Genomic DNA, 19,188 nt, shown 5'->3' with positions numbered 1-19,188 from the left:
CAGGGATTCTTTCCTTGATAACTCCTATCAGTGCTCCTGAATGGAGGTCAGGTCTGATTGCCGTCCGAGGCAGTTGGGGGATGATTATCCCTGCACCTACCTGCCTGGCTAAAGATAACAGTGGACAATTGGTTCAGAGGATTATAACCAGAGGTTACAATATCCCATTTTTGCGAATATTCAGACAACCAAAAAGAATCCCAGATGTTCCACCCAGTCTCAGGGATGCAGCAGTCTTAGAAATTCAGAAACTGCTTGACAAAAGACTCATCCAAGCAGTCCTGCCAGACCAAAGAGGATCGAGAGTTTGCTCAGGATTCTTTTTAGTGTCAAAGAAAACAAGGGACTGGAGACATATTGTGGATCTCTGTGTATTGAACAAGTTATTTCAACAAACCAATTCTGGATGGTTACAGTTTAGTCTGTATTTCTGTTCTTAGGAAAAGATGATTGGATTTGCTCATTAGATCTTCAGGATGCGTATTATTACATAAAAATGGACAAGCGATCCATAAGATTCCTGCGCTTCTGGCTGGGAGCCAGTCGTCCTGCTCTTTGGTCTCACCACAGAGTCACAGGGTGTTCATGTAGATGGCAGTGGTAGCAGCTCATTTCAGACTGCAAGGATTCTGCATGTTTCCATACCTAGACGACTGGCTCATTACCTCTCCCACCAGGCATCTACTGTTACAGACAAGAAATTATGTTCTGTTAACTTGTTCACTTGGAATTAATATAATCTAAGAAAAATCCCATCTAGAACCAACACAGCAGTTAGAGTTCATAGGAGCGATGCTAAACACAAAGAACGGCATCTTGTGTCTTCCTCCAGAAAGACTTTAATGAATAAAATCGCAAGTAAGTCAGATTATTCGTGGCAAAAAGGTGACTGCAAGACTACTGCTGCAAACTCTAGGATCAATGTCAGCCTCCATCACTTCAGTCCCCCTTGCGAGATATCACATGCAGATTCTTCAAGGGCTCTTGGCTACCCAATGGTACTTAGTGAATCAACCTATGTCCCCTTTGGTAATGATTACCAATTTATGCAAGAAAGGCCTGAATTGTTGGCTTCATTCCAACAAAATTTTGTTAGGCAGACCATTTGTCTTTCCTTACCCCCAAGCCATAGTGACCACGGATGCATCCCAGATAGGGGGGGCATTATCTGGGAAAGACGGTCCAAGTCACTTGGTCCCAGCTGGAGGCCAATTTGCACATCACTGTTCTAGAGGTGATGACAGTGCTCTTAGGATTTTAAGCATTCCAAGAAACCCTTCCCTTGGGAACAATTGCGATTCAAACAGACACCATGTCAGTTGTCTGGTACATCATCAAGCAAGGGGGGAACCAGATCTTACCCTCTTTGTCAAGAAGCACTCCGGGTACGGCAATGGGCGATTTCATCTGACCACTTTCTTATTGCAATGCACATTCCAGGGACCTCCAACTCAATTGCAGACAAATTGAGTAGGAACATTCTAATGCCTCACAAGTGATGTCTCAGTACTTTAGTGGCAGAAAAGATATTCAGCCAATGGGGCCAGCCCTGCTGTGATCTCTTTGTTTCCCTCCTGAACAAGTGCAGCAGCTACTTTGCCCTGATCCCCCCCTCCACGGAAGTCACCAAGAGATTCTCTCCTTTACGATTGGCTCCCAGTCTGTTGTATGCCTTTCTCCCGATTCCTCTCATATACCAGTTTCTAAAGAAAGCCAACAAGTTGAAGAACAGGATAATTATCTCATTGCCCCATTCTGGCCTTGACAGATATGGTTCCCCTTTCTTTGACCTCATCTAATTCGGAAGCCTTGGACACTGGACCCATCTCCAGACCTATTGTCCCATCCGGATGGACTAGTTCATCCAAATCTTCAAAATCTCAAGCTCACTGCTTGGCTTCACCAGTTCCAGTGATTGCCAGGCATTCTACTGTCAGTTCCCCAGTTCAACGAATTGTGTTAGCCGCCCAGAAACCTTTGACTAAATAATTGTACTATAGCAAGTGGCAAACGTATTCAAAATGGGCTACAGAGAGTAACCTCGATCCATATTCTGCAGCAGTCGATGGGGTCCGGGAGTTTTTCACATTGCTTTTCAGAGTAGGAGCATCTTCCTTGACTATATGAATACACATCTAGCTGCAATTTCAAACTTTTATAATAGTCTAAATGAGACAACGCTAATGTCCCAGAAACTTTGTAAAGCTTTTCTGAAAGTAACTTTAATGCTCAGAACCCTATACAAAGACCCTTCTACACCTTGGGACTTGAATCTGGTACTACAATCTCTAATAAATTCCCCGTTTGAACCATCCACAAATTGTGATTTGAAGTATTTATCCTGGAAAACCTTATTTTTGATTGCTATTACTTCTGCTAGGTGGATATCTGAGCTACAAGCCTTATCTTGCAAACCTCCTTACCTCATTTTCCATAAAGACAGGATCTCCTTGCACACAAACCCTTCTTTTCTACCAAAGATAGTGTCTGAAACTAATATCAGCCAGACTATACAACTTCAGTTTTCTTCTCCAACTTCTCAAACAAGGGTGAATATTTTCTGTTTACTAGATGTCCATAGACAATTGCATTTTTATCTTCACGGAACAAAGGAGATGAGAAAATCTGATCCAGTTGTTTTTCTTTCTCTTCTGCTACTGTGGGCAAACCAGGTTCTAAGATTACTCCAGCTAAATGGCTTAAGGACTTTATTACTTTCATTTATAACAAAAGGAACGTGCAGCTACCAGGACCTGTTAAAGCACATTCAACGAGAGCAGTAGCCGCTTCTGCAGTCTTTTATTCCAGAGCTTCTATATATGATGTGTGTGCAGTGGCTACCTAGGCATCCCTGCATACCTTTGTTACTCATTACAAGCTGGATCTGGTCTCTGGGGGATGAGCATTATTTGGCTCGATGGTGCTCAGGAATATTCTTCCATGAGATCTCCCAAGATTTAGGTAGTTGGGGACTCTGTCCTACAGTCAAGGATTGAGTGAAGATTGACAGCATCAGATAAAGAAGTTATGTCTTACATAACATTCCATCTGTGTTGTCGATCTTCACTATTCCTTGACATCCCCACCCTCTTTCCCCAGGCCATTCAGTTTCTTGGTGGAACAGATATTCATCGTGTTTCACTGTTGCAGTCATTACACTTGGGTTATCCTGCTGGCAGGCTACCCGCAGTCGGCCTGAATTCCAAAGTCTTGGTCCGGTGTCAGTTGCTGTCGCCTCTTCCCTGACGTCAGCGCCAGGAGTGTAAAAGATGCAGCCGATGCCATTTTCTTCAGTCTTTCTTGTCGCGCGGTGCCCAAAGCAAAAGCAGTTCACAAGTGCCAGTTGGCCGACTCCTGAGATTTTTGTGTTCGAATTTCAGATCCGAAGTCTTCATTTAAAGCTAAGTACCCCATTGGGGAGACTTTTTTCTTGCTCTAGACCGATGTCAGAAAAAGTTAATAATTGTATTTCTTGTGGGAAGCAAATAACTTATAAGGATTTCCATTCCTATTGTATTCCTTGCCTAGGCCCTGATCACGATGTCGCTAATTGTAGGTTTTGTGCTAGATTTAACCAATGCACTATTAAGCGCCGGCACAATTTTGCATTTCACTACTTTGGCCGAAGATTTAATTACACAATGTCGTCGGATAGCCATCCGACTACCGCAATTCACAAGAAATGCAAGGAAAAGGACAGGCATCTGAGGTCCAAAACTGATGACGAGGCTTCTTCGAAGCCAGTCGCCGGTTCTCAGTGAGGCACTTTCGCGGTCCCTGACGCCCGCTACCTCAGAGCCGCAGGTCGCTTCTGACTCCCACGTGGAGCCGACTAGGCCGCAGGAAACTCAAGGTATTGGACACTCGGAAAATATCCCTTCAGATGGGTCCGGAGCCGCTGAGCAGGCATCGGCTTCTGAAGGTGTTTTCAGGCCTACACAGTTATATGTAAAACCGACTTCAGCTTCAAAGGCAAAGACTAAAGCTCCATTAAAGACAAAGAAACAAGTACAGCAATCCCATGGACAGGCCTCCATGCCTAAAAAACAGATGCTCAAAATGGCTGAAGACATAATTACTTTGATCAGGGGTTCCCATCCCCCTCCTGATAAGAGGCCTAGGCAAGAGACAGAATATGAATCTTCAGATCAGGTTTCCATTTCTTCTGATTCCTCTTCTGAACAAGAATACTCTCTTCCTCCCTGTGAGGATTCTGATGCTGAAGAATCTATTATCCCTTCAGCCTCTCCTCCTGAGGATTATTCTTTTGGGGAAACCCTGCATACCATGATGGAGCACTTCCACTGAGAGAGCCGAGACTACTCGGAATCTAAGAAAAGGCTTAGAGACTTCCTTTTACTTCCTCAGCACAGGCCTCTTTCTATTCCTCCTGTTTTAGACATTGTAGATGATGTATTTTCAGAGTCCGGCCTGTCTCCAGACTCTTTACCTCCAGCACCTGTTAAGCCAGACAGATACTACAGGGTTCCAGATTCCCATAAATTTCTTTATAAAAACCCTGCTGCTGACCCAGAAACTATATCTCAGGGTCCCAAAGGGGTCAAGGCTTCCACTGCAAAAAACCCTATCCCCTCAGACAGGCATTCAAGGGCACCAGACAGATGGGGGAAAAAGATTTATACTTCTGCTACCTTGGCTGTAAGAGCTTTAAATTGTCAGTTTCATATGCTTAAATATCAGCAATACTTAATGTCACTGCTTAAACAGAAAATGTTGACAAATTTTGAAAAACAAAGAAATGCAGGATTTATTGCATGCAGCTGAACAAGTGGGAAAGCATACTTTGCAATGTGGCTTTGACTCTCTGGAGGCCTCCTGCAGGGCCGCTGTTACGGATACTGTCATTAGGAGGCATTCTTGGTTAAAAGAACAGAATCTGCCTGATCATGTTAGAGCAAAATTATTAGATGCTCCACTACAGCATGATACTTTGTTTGGTGTTAAAGCAGAAGAGGTGTTGAAGAAGATGGAGGACAAAGCGAAGTCTATGCAGACAGTTAAGGATTTCTTCCAAGTACAGCCACCCAGATTTAGCAGGATCTGGCCTTCAAAGAATTGGTCCTTTCCAGTGTCAGACAGGCCACAAAAAGGCAGATACAGACGCCCCAAAGGCAAATCCCAGCCCCAAGGCTCATACAGGTCTAAACAATGGGGTGCTTCTACCTCCAAAAGCGGAGAAGACAAATCTCAGCCATACAGGAAACAGTCCCAGTGACTTTCCTCTGCCATCTCCAAGCACTTATCTTTTGGCAGCCCCCCTTAGGGGGAAAACTAACACTTTTTTTCACAAAATTGGCACATGATCACCCAGGATAAATGGGTCTTGAATATAGTGTCACAGGGCTACAGGTTCCATTTTCACACACTGCCAAGGTCAAAAGGTATGCCAGACCTGCCACACAATCAATGGTCAGAGGCACAAAAACAAGTTTCATCTCTCATGGACACGAGGGCCATTCAGCGAGTGCTGCAGCAAGAGCAGGGACAAGGACCCAGAAAGGACAAAGCCTGGAGACCAATACTCAACCTGTCTATTCTAAACACATTTCTGGACATTTCAAAATTCAAAATGTTGACTCTGCAACAACGTCTGCCGATGCTGAGCAAGAAGGCTTGGCTTGTAACATTGGACCTAAAAGAGGCATACCTGCATGTCCCAATCAGACAGTCTTGCAGAAGATACCTCAGATTCATAGCTGGCTCAATGTACTACCAATTCTCTGCACTGCCCTTTGGCTTATCTACTGCGCCCAGGGTCTTCACAAAACGCCTGGCACCAGTAATTGCATTTTGCAGACAGAGGAATTCAAATATATCCTTACTTGGATGACTGCTTTATTCAAGCAGAGAACAAGGACATTCTACTAAACCATCTGGCGTTTGTAAAAAGATTACTAATTTGCCTAGGGTACGCAGTAAACGAAAAGAAATCAAAACTAGTACCCTCTCAAGAGATAATATTCCTGGGTGCAAGCTTAAATACAACTGCCCAGATGGCTTATCTCACGCCAGACAAACAAAGGCAACTGACTTCTTACTTCAAAATGTTGGCAACAAAGACCCAGTTATCTGCAAGAAACATTCTGCAGGCTTTGGGTTTCATGGCATCCTGCATTCTGCTAATTCCATATGCAAGACTGCATATGAGGAAATTACAATGGTATCTAAAAAGTGTTTGGACTCAACATTGCCACAGCCTGGAAGCATTAATTACCTTCATTCCCTGCCTGCAACAGGAGTTTCGGTGGTGGGCACAGGCCTGTCACCACAACAAGGGACAGCCATTCACTTTACCCACAGCAACAACAGATGCATCAGACTATGCCTGGGGAGCACACATGGCAAGAAAATGTATTCAGGCACATGGTCCGCAAGCCAAATGCATCTTCATATCAATCAAAAAGAGATGCTAGCTGTTCAAAATGCCCTGACAGCCTTCAAGGATCTGCTTCATCCAGGACAACTGCTGATAAAGACGGACAATACTACAGTCATGTGGTACATAAACAAGCAGGGAGGCACACATTCCTAGCCCTCTGCAGACTAGCCATGACTTTGTGGGACACAGCATTGACTTACCAAGTACACCTGCAAGCACAATTCCTGCCAGGAAAGATAAATACTCTGGCAGACGAACTAAGCAGAAACCTCACGGATCCCCACGAGTGGAAACTGGATCCACAAGTCTTTAGCATGATAGCAAAGAAATGGGGATGCCCAGACATAGATCTATTTGCCTCCCCTCACAACTGCCAGCTACAGAGATTATGCACAAGGACTTATCACAAGCAAGCATGGAAAGTGGATGCTCTATCATTCAGCTGGAAAACCCTAAAAAGTATATGCCTTCCCTCCTCTGCCTCTCCTCCCCAAGGTACTCCTAAAGGTCAGACAAGAGAAGCTAAAAATGATTTTGATTGCCCCAGACTGGCCCCGCCAGCACTGGTACCCAATCCTAAAGAGCTTGTCTCAAGGCCCAGCCTGGACATTACCTCTAATTCCTCACTTACTGACCCAAGGAAACAATCAGATCCTGCACAGCCAACTCAGGACCCTAAATCTGGCAGCATGGCGGATAATGTAGCCATTCAGAACACACCTCTCTCTAAAGCAGTAATGGATGTTATTTTGGAGGCCAGGAGGCCCAGTACCAGAAAATGTTATGCAGAAAAATGAAAGAGATTCTGTGATTGGAACCAGGCACAAGGAATTGACATGTTTGTACCAAATATTCTTCAGATTTTACAATACCTAACTGATATGCTGGACAAAGGCCCATCTTTTTCATCAATTAAAATCCATGCCTCTGCCATTTCAGCTCATTACAATATGGAACCACCTATTTTTTCTCATCCATTGCTAAGGCAGTACTTCAGAGGGGCCAAAAACATAAGACCTCTAAGGAGAGCACCAATACCTGCATGGGACCTCAATTATGTCATGGAAAAACTCATTCTGCCTCCTTTTGAGACCGCCAATGCAGCTGAGATAAAGTTCTTATCATGGAAAACAGCTCTGCTCCTAGCAATAACCTCTGCAAGATGAGTCTCGGAGTTACAGATACTCATGGCTGTGGAACCTTTTATCATTTTCCATCCAGACAGGGTTTCTCTGAGGACAAACCCAACATTTATGCCTAAGGTAGTGTCCAGCGTGGCCCTTAACCAAACCATTCACTTGCCTACTTTTTATCCAAACTCACAGAACAAGGGTGAGAGACTTCTGCATTCTTTAGACATACACAGACAGTTATGCTTCTACTTGGACAGAACTAAAGCTTTCAGAAAGACTGAGCAACTTTTAGTGGCATATGCTGCAGGGTCACAAGGAAAGGCGATCTCAAAACAGACTATTTCAAAATGGGTAGGCCATTGCATTCGTTTCTTTTACTCACAGCATGCCAAATCAGTGCCTAAAGGCATTAGGCCACATTCAAACACCAACAAACAATGTAACAGCTGAACACAAAAGGCTGTAGATTGCAAATGCCACTGCACCAGAAGAACGATGAAATTGTATCGTAAAAACCACTTTAATGGAAGATAGAAATGAACGAAACACACAGATAAAAGTAAAGCGCTTTTCGTCCCACTTAATTGTGGGACTTCTTCAGACAAAGAACCATACAACAACTACAGATATATATCCTGGTGGGGTGGTGCCACAATTACAAACACCACAGCTGAACTTAATACTAATTAAGTGTTAAGTAGTTTAAACTATTAAAGAAACTGTGTTTGCTGTGAAACATTGAATGTCATGCTTATCGGACAACAACTGAACAAGTCGGAGACATTTAAATGTTATAAATTGTAAAATATTAAGAACTTTTCTAAAAACTTTTTAAAATCTTTTTTAAAATATGTATATACTTAACAATATTGGTCCTTAGTAATGAGATACGAATCCAATAAATATCTACAAAATATATAATATAATATAAAATACAGGTATTTACCATAAGCAAAATCCTGTTGTCAAACAATAGCTTGCTGTAGAAAAACTCATGAATCTAGCATGTATACCATGTGAAAAAGGGAAGGGGAAAAAAACACAATTCGAATGCCACAATTAATTTAAACAAATAATAGTTTGACCCAATGAAGAACTTTATTGCCATGAAGGTAGTCTAACCTGGTACTAGTCTAATGTGAACCAAAACCATGAATGGAATAAATATTAAAACAATTTAAGAATATTGCAAACTGATATGTGCCTTATATACATTGAGGGCGATAAGTCTATAGTAGTGGAACTAGCTGATCCAAGAAATACATCTGAACCATGTATATAAACAATGTGTAAAGACCGTATCAAGCTAGCAAAAACAGTGTCTGAATACATAAGACTCGTAGATCTGGTATGCATCATGTGTATGAAAAAGGGGGGGGGGGTTGGGAAAAATTGAATAAAATATATATATAAAAATGTCACCAATAACATCATAGAAAACCAGGTTGATGTAGAACGTAACTGTATAGAACAAGTCGATATTGAAACAATAACTAATTTCTAAATTACAAACATGATGAAAATAGATATAGATCTATTCAGCGCATACACATAAAACATATGTATAAGAAGTATAATATGAAAAAGTGTTTAAGTATGTCAATACATGGATATAACTACACTGTTGAATCCAAATGGAATATGTGTATAGTTATATCCTCATCTACACAAACTTCTTTGCTTCAGTATTGGATAGAGGGGAGCATATTTCGTTGAGTCCAGGAATGACACTGGCATTACACCGGATCTGTCAGTATAATTCCAATACCTCTAATTGTACATAGTATGGTCCACCCCTACCATCTGTGGGAACACAATCGACTGCTCTAAACAGAAATTTATGATTCAGATTTTCCATTGTATGTTTTGCTAATGCATTTTCAGATTTGTTTTTCCTAATAGCATATAAGTGTTCATAGACACGTTCACGGAGTTTTCTGTCAGTTTTCCCAAAATAAAATGCTGGGCATTGTTGACACTGGGCTACATATACTACACCTTTAGACTGACAGGAAAATTTGTGTCTCACTTCATATGTAACATTCTTTATGCAGAAAGTTTCCCCAGTATTCATATGAGAACAATAATTACACATATTGCATTGAAACATGCCCTTTCTCCATGGTAGTCCCTGTGTGTTGCTTTCCATGATTTGTTTGATGTTTTTACCTCTTCTCCAAACTATTTTTGGTTTGTCCAGTAGTTTATTTCAAAATTCTTTGTCATTATAAATTATTGGCCAATTTTTATTGATTATCAATGTGATAACCTCACTGTCAATACTGAAAGGGGTTATGAATGCCAGTCTTAGTAATGATGTCTGGTTTTTGAGCCTGTACCACCAAGTGTTTTGTACCACCTCACTGTCTAACCTTGTATAACCTCACTGTCAATACTGAAAGGAGTTATGAATGCCAGTCTTAGTAATGATGTCTGGTTTTTGAGCCTGTACCACCAAGTGTTTTGTACCACCAGGATAGCTTGGTAAATACCTGATTCTCTTTTTGTTTTTACTTCATTGATCAGACTGTCTATGAGTTGTTTTGGATAACCACGTCTCATGAACATGTCTCTGAGTAATTGACACTCATCAAAAAAATCCACATCTCTGGACACCGTATGGGGTGCTCTGACCAGTTGGCCTTTTACTACTGATTTTTCTGATACCAAGGATGGTTGCTAGTATAATGGAGAAAGGTGTTAGAATATGTTTCTTTCCTATAAATTTTAGCACAAAATGATCTGTACTTATGGTCCTTCCATAAATCTACGTCTAAGTAGGCAATCCTTTCACTACTATATGTATACGTGAAAGACAAGCAACCAGAGCCGTTATTGAAAGATGAAACCAAATCAAGTGCTGTTTTTTCGTCTCCTTCCAGTAAAACGTGTATAGAATTTAATTTTATTAATTTGGTCATCCTTCCCTATCACGTCTTGTTCCCAGTAAGCCATGACTAAATTAGCGAAGCTCCCCCCACATGGGGAGCCCATGGCTACACCTATTTTCTGTAGGTAGGTTTTGTTGTTGAAAATCAAGAAGTTGTATGATAGAACTATGTCTAGTATTTCTTCTATCAGGGTGATTTCTGACTGTTTAGCCCCTCTTTTCCTTAACATGAAGCTCACCCATTCTATACCGTCTTGGTGAGGGATGCATGCGTACAAATCTTACACGTCGACAGAAAGTTTAAGCTGCCATTGTACACAAAGTTGTTAATATTCTGAAGGAAAGACCAGGAGTCTTTACATATTGCTTTCTCTTATGTTATCCACCATTTTCGCACACGGGTATGTGATACTATTTCTAGCATCAACTATAGGTCTCATGGGGGGATCAACCAGTGATTTATGTATTTTAGGAATACCAAAAATGTTTGGGGTTCTAGGTGTTAACATGGTCAAATAGTTGAATGTTGAGAGGTCTATTCTGCCTTCTATGAAGGTCATTAAATAGTGACCCTATTCTAGAGTATGCTTGTTGCAATTAATTTCTGGAGGTTTCTTGGTAAGCATCACTGTTTAATATACTCGACATTTTGTCGGTATATTGTGCCTGTGTCATAACCACTAGTCTGCCTCCTTTATCTGGTTGCATGAACCTAACCCCTGTTTCTCTCAGTGACTGCAAAGCTGTTCTTTCTTTTGTAGTAACATTAAACAACATGTTCTTCCTATTGAAATTAGAACACAACATATTTCTTAGATCTGTCTCACATATTTTTTCAAATAAACTCAAAACAGGGTGCATAGGTGGTAGAAACGCACTAGTAATATGGAAATTGTTTGTTTCTGTTTGTTCACCGGTGTTGTTCCTGTTGTGTTTGTTCTTGTAGTTTGTATTCTTCCTCAAGTTGTAATGTGAGGCTCCCATTCGAAAATTTGGCTGCTGGGGGGGTTGATTCATCCACAACATTGCCAATATTATGTTGCTCCACATTATTTGCATTGTTAAATGGCAAATTATCTTGTGGGATTTGCACACTATTATCAACTTGGCTTGTGTGATTCCTTCCGCTAGGTTGCTTAGGACCAATCCATGTTTTAATTTGGGAAGGGGGGGGAGTTTGGGTAAGCCGTTCCACTGCTGTATGCTTGTCTGTCTCTATTTAATTTTTTGAGTTTGCCTTCTTTTATTTTGCCCATATATTGATCAATACTGCCGAAGATACGTTCATAATCATACTGGTATCATGCAAAATTAATGTTCTTTTGAATTAATTCATTCAAGGTGGTTCAACCACAACAAGGGACTCCCTTTCATTCAACCTCCCGCTATCCAAACCCTGACAACAGATGCATCAGACTATGCATGGGGGGCTCACAGGGCAGGCAAAGGCATTCAAGGCAAATGGAGCCCAGGCCAAATGCGCCTGCATATCAATCAAAAAGAAATGTTAGCTGTACAGAATGCACTGAACAGCCTTCAAATACTGTATTCTTCCAGGACAACTCTTGATAAAGATAGACAACACTGCAGTTATGTGATGCATAACCAAGCAGATGGGAACTCATTCCTTCCCACTCTGCAGATTAGCCATGGCTCTGTGGAACACCTGCAAGCTCAATTCCTGCCAGACAAAATTCACTGGCAGACGACTTAAGCAGAAATCTAATGAATCCACACGAGTGGAAACTGGAACCCAAATCATTCAAGCTTCTAATCCTCAGGTGGGGGACACCAGAGGTGGACCTCTTTGCTTCCCCCCAAAGCCATCAATGGAACACATATTGTACCGGAACTCCCCACAGCCAAGCAAGGAAAGTGGATGCCCTCTCCTTTACATGGGAAAACATCTCAATCTATGCCTTTCCCCCTCTACCCCTCCTCTCGAAAGTACTACTCAAGATCAAACAGGACAGGCCAAAGACAATCCTTATTGCACCCGACTGGTCATGCCAGCACTGGTTCCCACTTTTACGTAGTCTGACAACAGTGCCACCCTGGCACCTGCATCAGACTCCCAGCAGGAGGGCCAGATTTTGCATCCTCAGCTGTAAACCCTGAACCTAGCAGCCTGGCTTACTCCCTGAATTTGCTAAATGGTTACAAGAAGTAAAAGAAAGAATAAGAAGTTTAAAGGTACAGGATATGAAATTGGATGAAGTAACAGCCAGAGCGATTGAAACAGAGTAAAGAAAAGCCTCTAATTAGAAAACCCCAGGCCCAGATGCAGTACCTAACTTCTGGTTAAAAGTATTAACATATTTGAGCAAAGATTTAACCATGAGTAAGAACTATTTATGTGCGCACCCTGTACAGACAGAAACCTGGCTAACAACAGGAAAAACAATGCTCCTACTTCAGAGTGAACCTGCAAGCTACCCTAAATTATTATAGACCAATAACTTGCCTTTTGACGACATCCAAAGGTATACACTGGAATTGATGCAGAGTTTATAGTCATTTAGAAGAAAACTCTATTATGGCAATAGAACAAAAGGGCAATAAAAGAAAGTCATATGGAACAAAGGATCATTTGTTAGTCATAGTAGAGAACTGTAAAAAGGGGAAGAATCTAAGTATGGCATGGATTGACTACAAAAAAGCATTTGATAGTGTCCCACATTCGTGGATAAGAGTGCTTAAAAATGTGCAAGATACACCCTACACTGATTGACTACATTACAGTGACCATGAAACAGTGGCAGACCACTTTGCAATTAAGCCATGATAAAGGACAAATTATTATTCTGAGATAAAAATTCAAAGGGGGCTATTCTAGGGTGACTCTCTGTCACTGCTGCTATTCTGTCTTGTCCTTAACTCATTAAGCTGTCTACTTCACAGCATAGGCCATGGCTATAATTTGGCTCCTAGAAAAGAACAAAGTGTAAAAACTTTCCATCCTCTCTTTTTTGATGACTTAAAACTGTATAGCTCATCAGATGAGAACTGAAAACACAACTGCAAGTTGTCAAAACTTTTTCAGATGATACAAGAATGTCATTTGGTTTTGATAAATATACAAAAGTAACCTTTAAAGCAGGAAAACTGCAGCACCAAGAAAACATTACTTTGGGACAAAAATGTGATGCAAAAGAACTTGAGCAAGAGGAAGTGTATAAGTACCTGGGAATTGATGACGGATCAACAATAAAACATGAACAAATGTTAATAAAACTTAGTAAGGAATAGGAATACCTTATAAGACTTAAATTAATCCTGAAAACAGCGTTGACAGCTAGGAAGAAAATTCAAGTTATAAACCAATTTGCTCTTCCTGTCCTAACTTATAGTTTTGGAGTGATTGACTGGCCCCAAAACGTGTTGGATAGATTAGACTGGAAAGCAAGAAGGATGCTTCGTGCTCACCAAATGATTTATAAAAATCATTTCATACCAAGATTATATATTCTCCGTTCTGATGGAAGGATGGGCCTCCTTGAAATTGATTTCATGTATAGATCTGCAGTCGTGGGACTGCACACATATCTGTTGACCTCACAAGACCCAAACATAGTGGAAGGTTTGAAACATGAGCAGAATAAATCTAAGATACCTTCTCTGCCTAATCTAGCAGACGTATATCGGCATCAAGTAGGAATGTAAATGAAACCAGAAGTAGATGAAAATCAGGCAACAACTGAATGTGCCAAAAAACTAAAGAAAGAATATAAGGTTAAGGACCAGATGAGAACACAAAAAATGTGCAAAATGCATGAATATAGTTGTAAGTATAGAAAACTTCTGGAAGAACTTCATATTGATCAAGATCGAATGCAGGAATGGTTAAAGAGAGGTGAATTCAAACCAAGAGATGAAAGGTTAATGTTGGCAGAGTAGGCTACATCCCAGTTGGGTTACAAAGTCCATTGAACATGTAGGAGAAACAGACAAATGTAGGTTTTGTAAAACAGAATTAGAAACAGTTGCCCACCTCATTACTGGTTGTGACATACTAATGGCAGAAGGACTCAATACTAAAAGGCTTAATGATGTGGCAAGACTGTCGCACTGGGAATTGTGCAAACATTATGGTATTGAAGTGGCTGAAAAAAAATAGAAACGTGAGCCGCAAAGCATCATAGAAAATGAAGAGGTCCATATCACATGGGATCACCCATTACCAGCAGTTCAAAAGACAGATGCTAGAAAACCAGATACCGCAGTCCTTGAAAAGAAGACAAAAGTAGCATTGATCATTGAAATCACCACACCCAATGACTTCAGTGTCTTGCACACAGAGAGAGACAAATTCATAAAATATCAGGATTTGCAGACAGAAGTGAGAGCAGTGTGGAAGAAAGATACCCAGACAGTTCCAATAGTAGTAGGAGCGACGGGGTCTTATAAAAAATAATCTACAATCGTATTTAGATGTTACCCCATATGAATTGCAGGAGGAGTCATTACAGGGCACATTGCAGGTGCTGCGAAGAGTACTTCTGACTGACATCAAAGATTGAAACAATACTAATTTCATGAACTTTAACTTAGAAATGGGGTCCTTTCCCATCATGGTATTAGAAACCCAAAAGACTTGGAGAAATGAAAAAAAAATGCATAGGATTATTTCCAGAGGTTACAGTATTCCTTTTTCCCTTCCTGATGCTCTACCCAGTCAGAGGAAAGCAGCAACACTAGAAATACAAAAGCTGCTAGAAAAGAGTCATCCAAGAGGATCCCACCAGACCAGATAGAATCCAAAACTTACTCAAGATTCTTTTTATTGCCAAAGAAAACAGGGGACTGGAGACCAATTTTGGATCTCAGCATGGTCACAGTTGAGTCCATTCTCCCTTTTCTGGGTAAGGACTACTGGATGTGCTCCACAGACTTTCAGGATGCATATTATCACATAAAAATGCACAGACAATCCAGAAGGTATTTACACTTCTGATTGGGAGCCAGTCGCTACCACTTCAGAGCACTGTCCTTTGGCCTCGCCACAGCCCCCAGGGTGTTTACCAAATGCATGGTAGTAGTGGCAGCTTACTTAAGACTGCAAGCATTCAGTGTGTTTCCATATTAGGATGACTGGCTCATTACCTCCCCAGTCATCTGTTAATAAGGGCAAGGAATCAGGTACTTCAAATTTATTTCCATTTGGGGATAACCATAAATTGCGACAAATCTCACCTACAACCAATTCAAAATTTGGAATTCATAGGAGTAGTTTTCAACATGACATCAGTGATAGCTTCTGTTCCTCTCTAGAGTAGAGTGTAAGATTCCAATTCAGAAAAATAATTCACAGTGTCAAGATTTCAGTCCACTTGGGTCCTTTCAGGCCTTAGGCTCAATGTCAGCTGCCATAACCTAAGTCCCCTCTAGCCAGATTTCATATGAGAATGCTTCAGTGGATGCTGAAAACACAGTGGTAGATTCTTTACCTGCACATGCCAGAATAAATGAGAATCATTCAGATATGCAAAAGATACCTCTGGTGGTGGATTCAGTCAGATCAGGTTCTCCAAGGCCGTCCTTTCATTCTCCCTCAGCCCAAGGCCATAGTGACCACAGACACTTTCCAATTCAGAGGCGGGCACTTCTGGGGAAAACAGTCCAAGGCACTTGGTCCCCTGAAGACGCTAACTTGCATATAAATTTCCTAAAGATGAGAACAGTGCTCTTAGTGTTGCAGGCCTTCCAGGATGCTCTCCCTTTAGGGAAAATTGTGATTCAAACAGGCAATATGTCAGTAGTTTGGGACATCAACAAACAGAGGGACCAGATCTTATCCCTTGTTCATAGGTTCATACTAGGCTATTTGCCCTAGGGCATTTATAAGCCAAGCCAGAGTGTGTTTAGCTTTCACCACCCATTTTAAATGAATTTTGCTATGCCCTTTTTCGAGGTTAGTATACTGTGCCTCTGTCTAACAGTGACACAGAAGTGATACCCGGGGTAAACCTATCTTCCATCCACTCATCAAGATTCCTCTTGAAGAGAGTCAATGAGGGACTCTGCCTAACCTGGACTGGGATTTTATTCCAGAGTGAAGGGAGCCTCTGGGTTATGAATCTGTCCCTCCAGCATGTCCTATTTATTTCAGTGCTGAGGTTCAAGTCTCTCGAGCGCGTAGCTCGATGGGATGTGGATTTTCTGAGGTGCAGCATGTCCATTAATTCCGGGTTGGACATGGCTTTATACGTCAGGCACAGATCGCCTCAGAGCAGGCGTTATGCCACTGAGTAGAGCTGGAGTTTCTTTAACCGGGCAGCATATGGCATCTGTTTGAGCCCTTTGATCCTCTTGGTGAGGTACTTTTGGGGTCTTTCCAGTTGCTGCAGGTGTCTGGTAAGGTACATCCCAAAAGGGGCATTGTACTCAATTATGGGCCTGATGAGGGATGAGTAAAGAGGCACGATGACCTCCCCTGATCTAGATGTGAATCCCTTCATGATTAGGTGGGCTATATAAATGTTTTTCTAACCACTTTGGCCACGTGGTTGTCAAATGAGAGATTGCTATCAACTTGGGTCCTCAGGTCCCTAATTACTTCTTCGGTACTTAATGGATTACCACCTATGTGGTAATTTGTGGGCACTTTGTTTTTGCCAAAGGGGATGACTATACCCCTTTTGGCGTTTAGCTTGAGGCCATGGCTCTGGCACCAGTTGTCTGTTTCTATGAGGCCCTTCTGTAGGATGCTTATGTCGGCTGGAGAGTCGATTATGGCACCCAGTTTGCAGTCCTCTGCGAACTTGGTCAGCCACAGTCCTTCCGTGTTAGCCTGTACCTCCGAGAAATATATACTGAACAAGAGAGGTCCCAGGACTGAGCCTTGTGGGACGCCACTTGTAACTGGTTTGAAGTCTGACATGGCTCCAGCAATTCTAACCATGTGGGTTCTGTCCTTGAGCCAGTTTGCAAGCCATCTAGTGACATAGGGGTTTATATTTAAGCTGGTGAGCTTATCTATAATGCCCGAGTGGGGTATTGTATCGAAGGCTTTTGCAAGGTCCAGGTAGGCTGTGTGGACCACCTTCCCCTCGTCAATGGCCTTGGTGACTGTTTCAAAGAAATCGACCAGGTTTAAGAGGCAGGATCTGCCTTTAACAAAGCCGAACTGGGTAGGATCCAGTGTCTGTAGGTCCCCAATACCTTTATTTATGAGGTCCATGATGATCCTTTCCATAGCTTTGCAGACCAAGCTAGTCAAGCTTATGGGGCAATAGTTTCCAGGATCCGTTGAGGCACCACCTTTGTGGAGAGGGACCACTGTTGCTGTACGCCACTATTTGGGTACATATCCTGTAGTAAGGCTGAGATTGAACAGTAGTTTTATGTTTGGGTTTAGTTCTTCTTGGAGTTCATGTAGGACGCAGCCCGGGACACTGTCTTGTCCCATTGATGCTATGTTTTTTGCTTTGGAGAGGGCGGTTCTTACCTGAGCATCTGAGCTGTCAGGGGGGCAGCACTCTGCTGGGATAGATATTTGCCCTTTTGGTGGGGAAGGGGGGAGAAGTTTGCACTGAACCTGTCAGCTAGGATGTTGGCAATGTCTGTGGGTTCGGTGTATTTTTTGTCATTTTGGACTAATTCTGAGCATATCTGGGAATTCCCACCCAGGTTCCTAACATAACTAAAGAAACCCTTGTGATTATCCTTAGTGTCCTGTGCAATTTTTCTCTCGAAGCTCGCCTTAGACAATTTTATGAGTGCCCGTAGTTTTTTGCTAATACTGATCAGAGATGCCATCCCTTTTTGGGATTTTGCTCTGTCATGTAGTAGCTTCCTCCTTCTATTGTATAGTTTGTTTATGGCTGGGGTCCACCAGACAGGACGCCTAACTTTGGAGGATTGGGTCTTGGTTTTATTTGGGATTGCATGATCCATGCATTCCTGAAGGTGTTCATAGAATGCGTTTATAAAGGATTCTGTGGTCTGGGCCGTATTTTCCACAGGCCCGGGGGCTTTGAAGGATTCCACCTCGGTTTTCAGGAGTGTGAAATTTGCTTTAGGGAAGTTTTTCACTGTGGTTTTCTGGGCAGGGGCCGGGGTTGGGATGTGAATATCTAGTGAGATTAGTTTATGGTCTGATCTTACCAGTGAGAGATGCACTTCTGGTCTGGAGCATAGAGTCCCCATGTTGGTGATGATCAGGTCCAGTATGTTTCCCCCTCTTGTGGGAGTGGCAACAAGTTGTTCCATAGCATTTGAGTTTATAAATTCTAGGAACCTTTGGGCTAGGGTGTTGGAGCTAGAGTAATGCTCCCAGTCTATGTTAGGGTAGTTGAAGTCGCCCAATATAATGGTGTTTGGAGAGACCTTCATATTTTCCAGTGTTCTCAGGAAGGCCGAGTGGGGTTCCTGGGTTTGGGAGGGTGGTCTGTAGCAGGCTATAAACTGGAAGGCAGTTTTATCCACTGTTAGTTGCACATGGATAGTCTCTGATGCTTCGTGCTGTGCCACCAACCTGGAGGTGTGGGTATCTTTGACGAATATTGATACTCCCCCTCCTTTTGTGGTTCGGTCCAAGTTTTGGGGCCGAAAAACATGGTATGAGGTATAACCTGGTAGTGCTGGGGTGCTCTCGGCAGCCTTGAACCAGGATGTTCTTCATCTCACATTGCTGCAGTCCTTACATATGGGTAGTCCGCTGTCCTCGGTCGGCCCGAATACCAAAGTATTAGGCTGACGTCGGTCATGGGCGCCCAGAACTGACATCAGAGCGTCAGGGTATAAGAGCGCATGACCGACGTCAT

The 19,188-nt window shown here is 42.2% G+C and overlaps 1 protein-coding gene across 1 annotated transcript in view; it reads left to right on the top strand.

Annotated features, from left to right (window-relative positions):
* MYCBP2 (MYC binding protein 2) overlaps positions 1-19,188 on the top strand; it is a gene marked incomplete in the record, with an annotated part of 5,088,083 nt that overhangs the window by 3,143,667 nt on the left and 1,925,228 nt on the right.

Source organism: Protopterus annectens, chromosome 5.part1 (assembly GCF_019279795.1).
Source record: "Protopterus annectens isolate FY-2018-M chromosome 5.part1, PAN1.0, whole genome shotgun sequence".
Lineage (NCBI taxonomy): Eukaryota > Metazoa > Chordata > Ceratodontiformes > Protopteridae > Protopterus > Protopterus annectens.
This window is presented reverse-complemented; position numbering and strand designations above follow the sequence as displayed.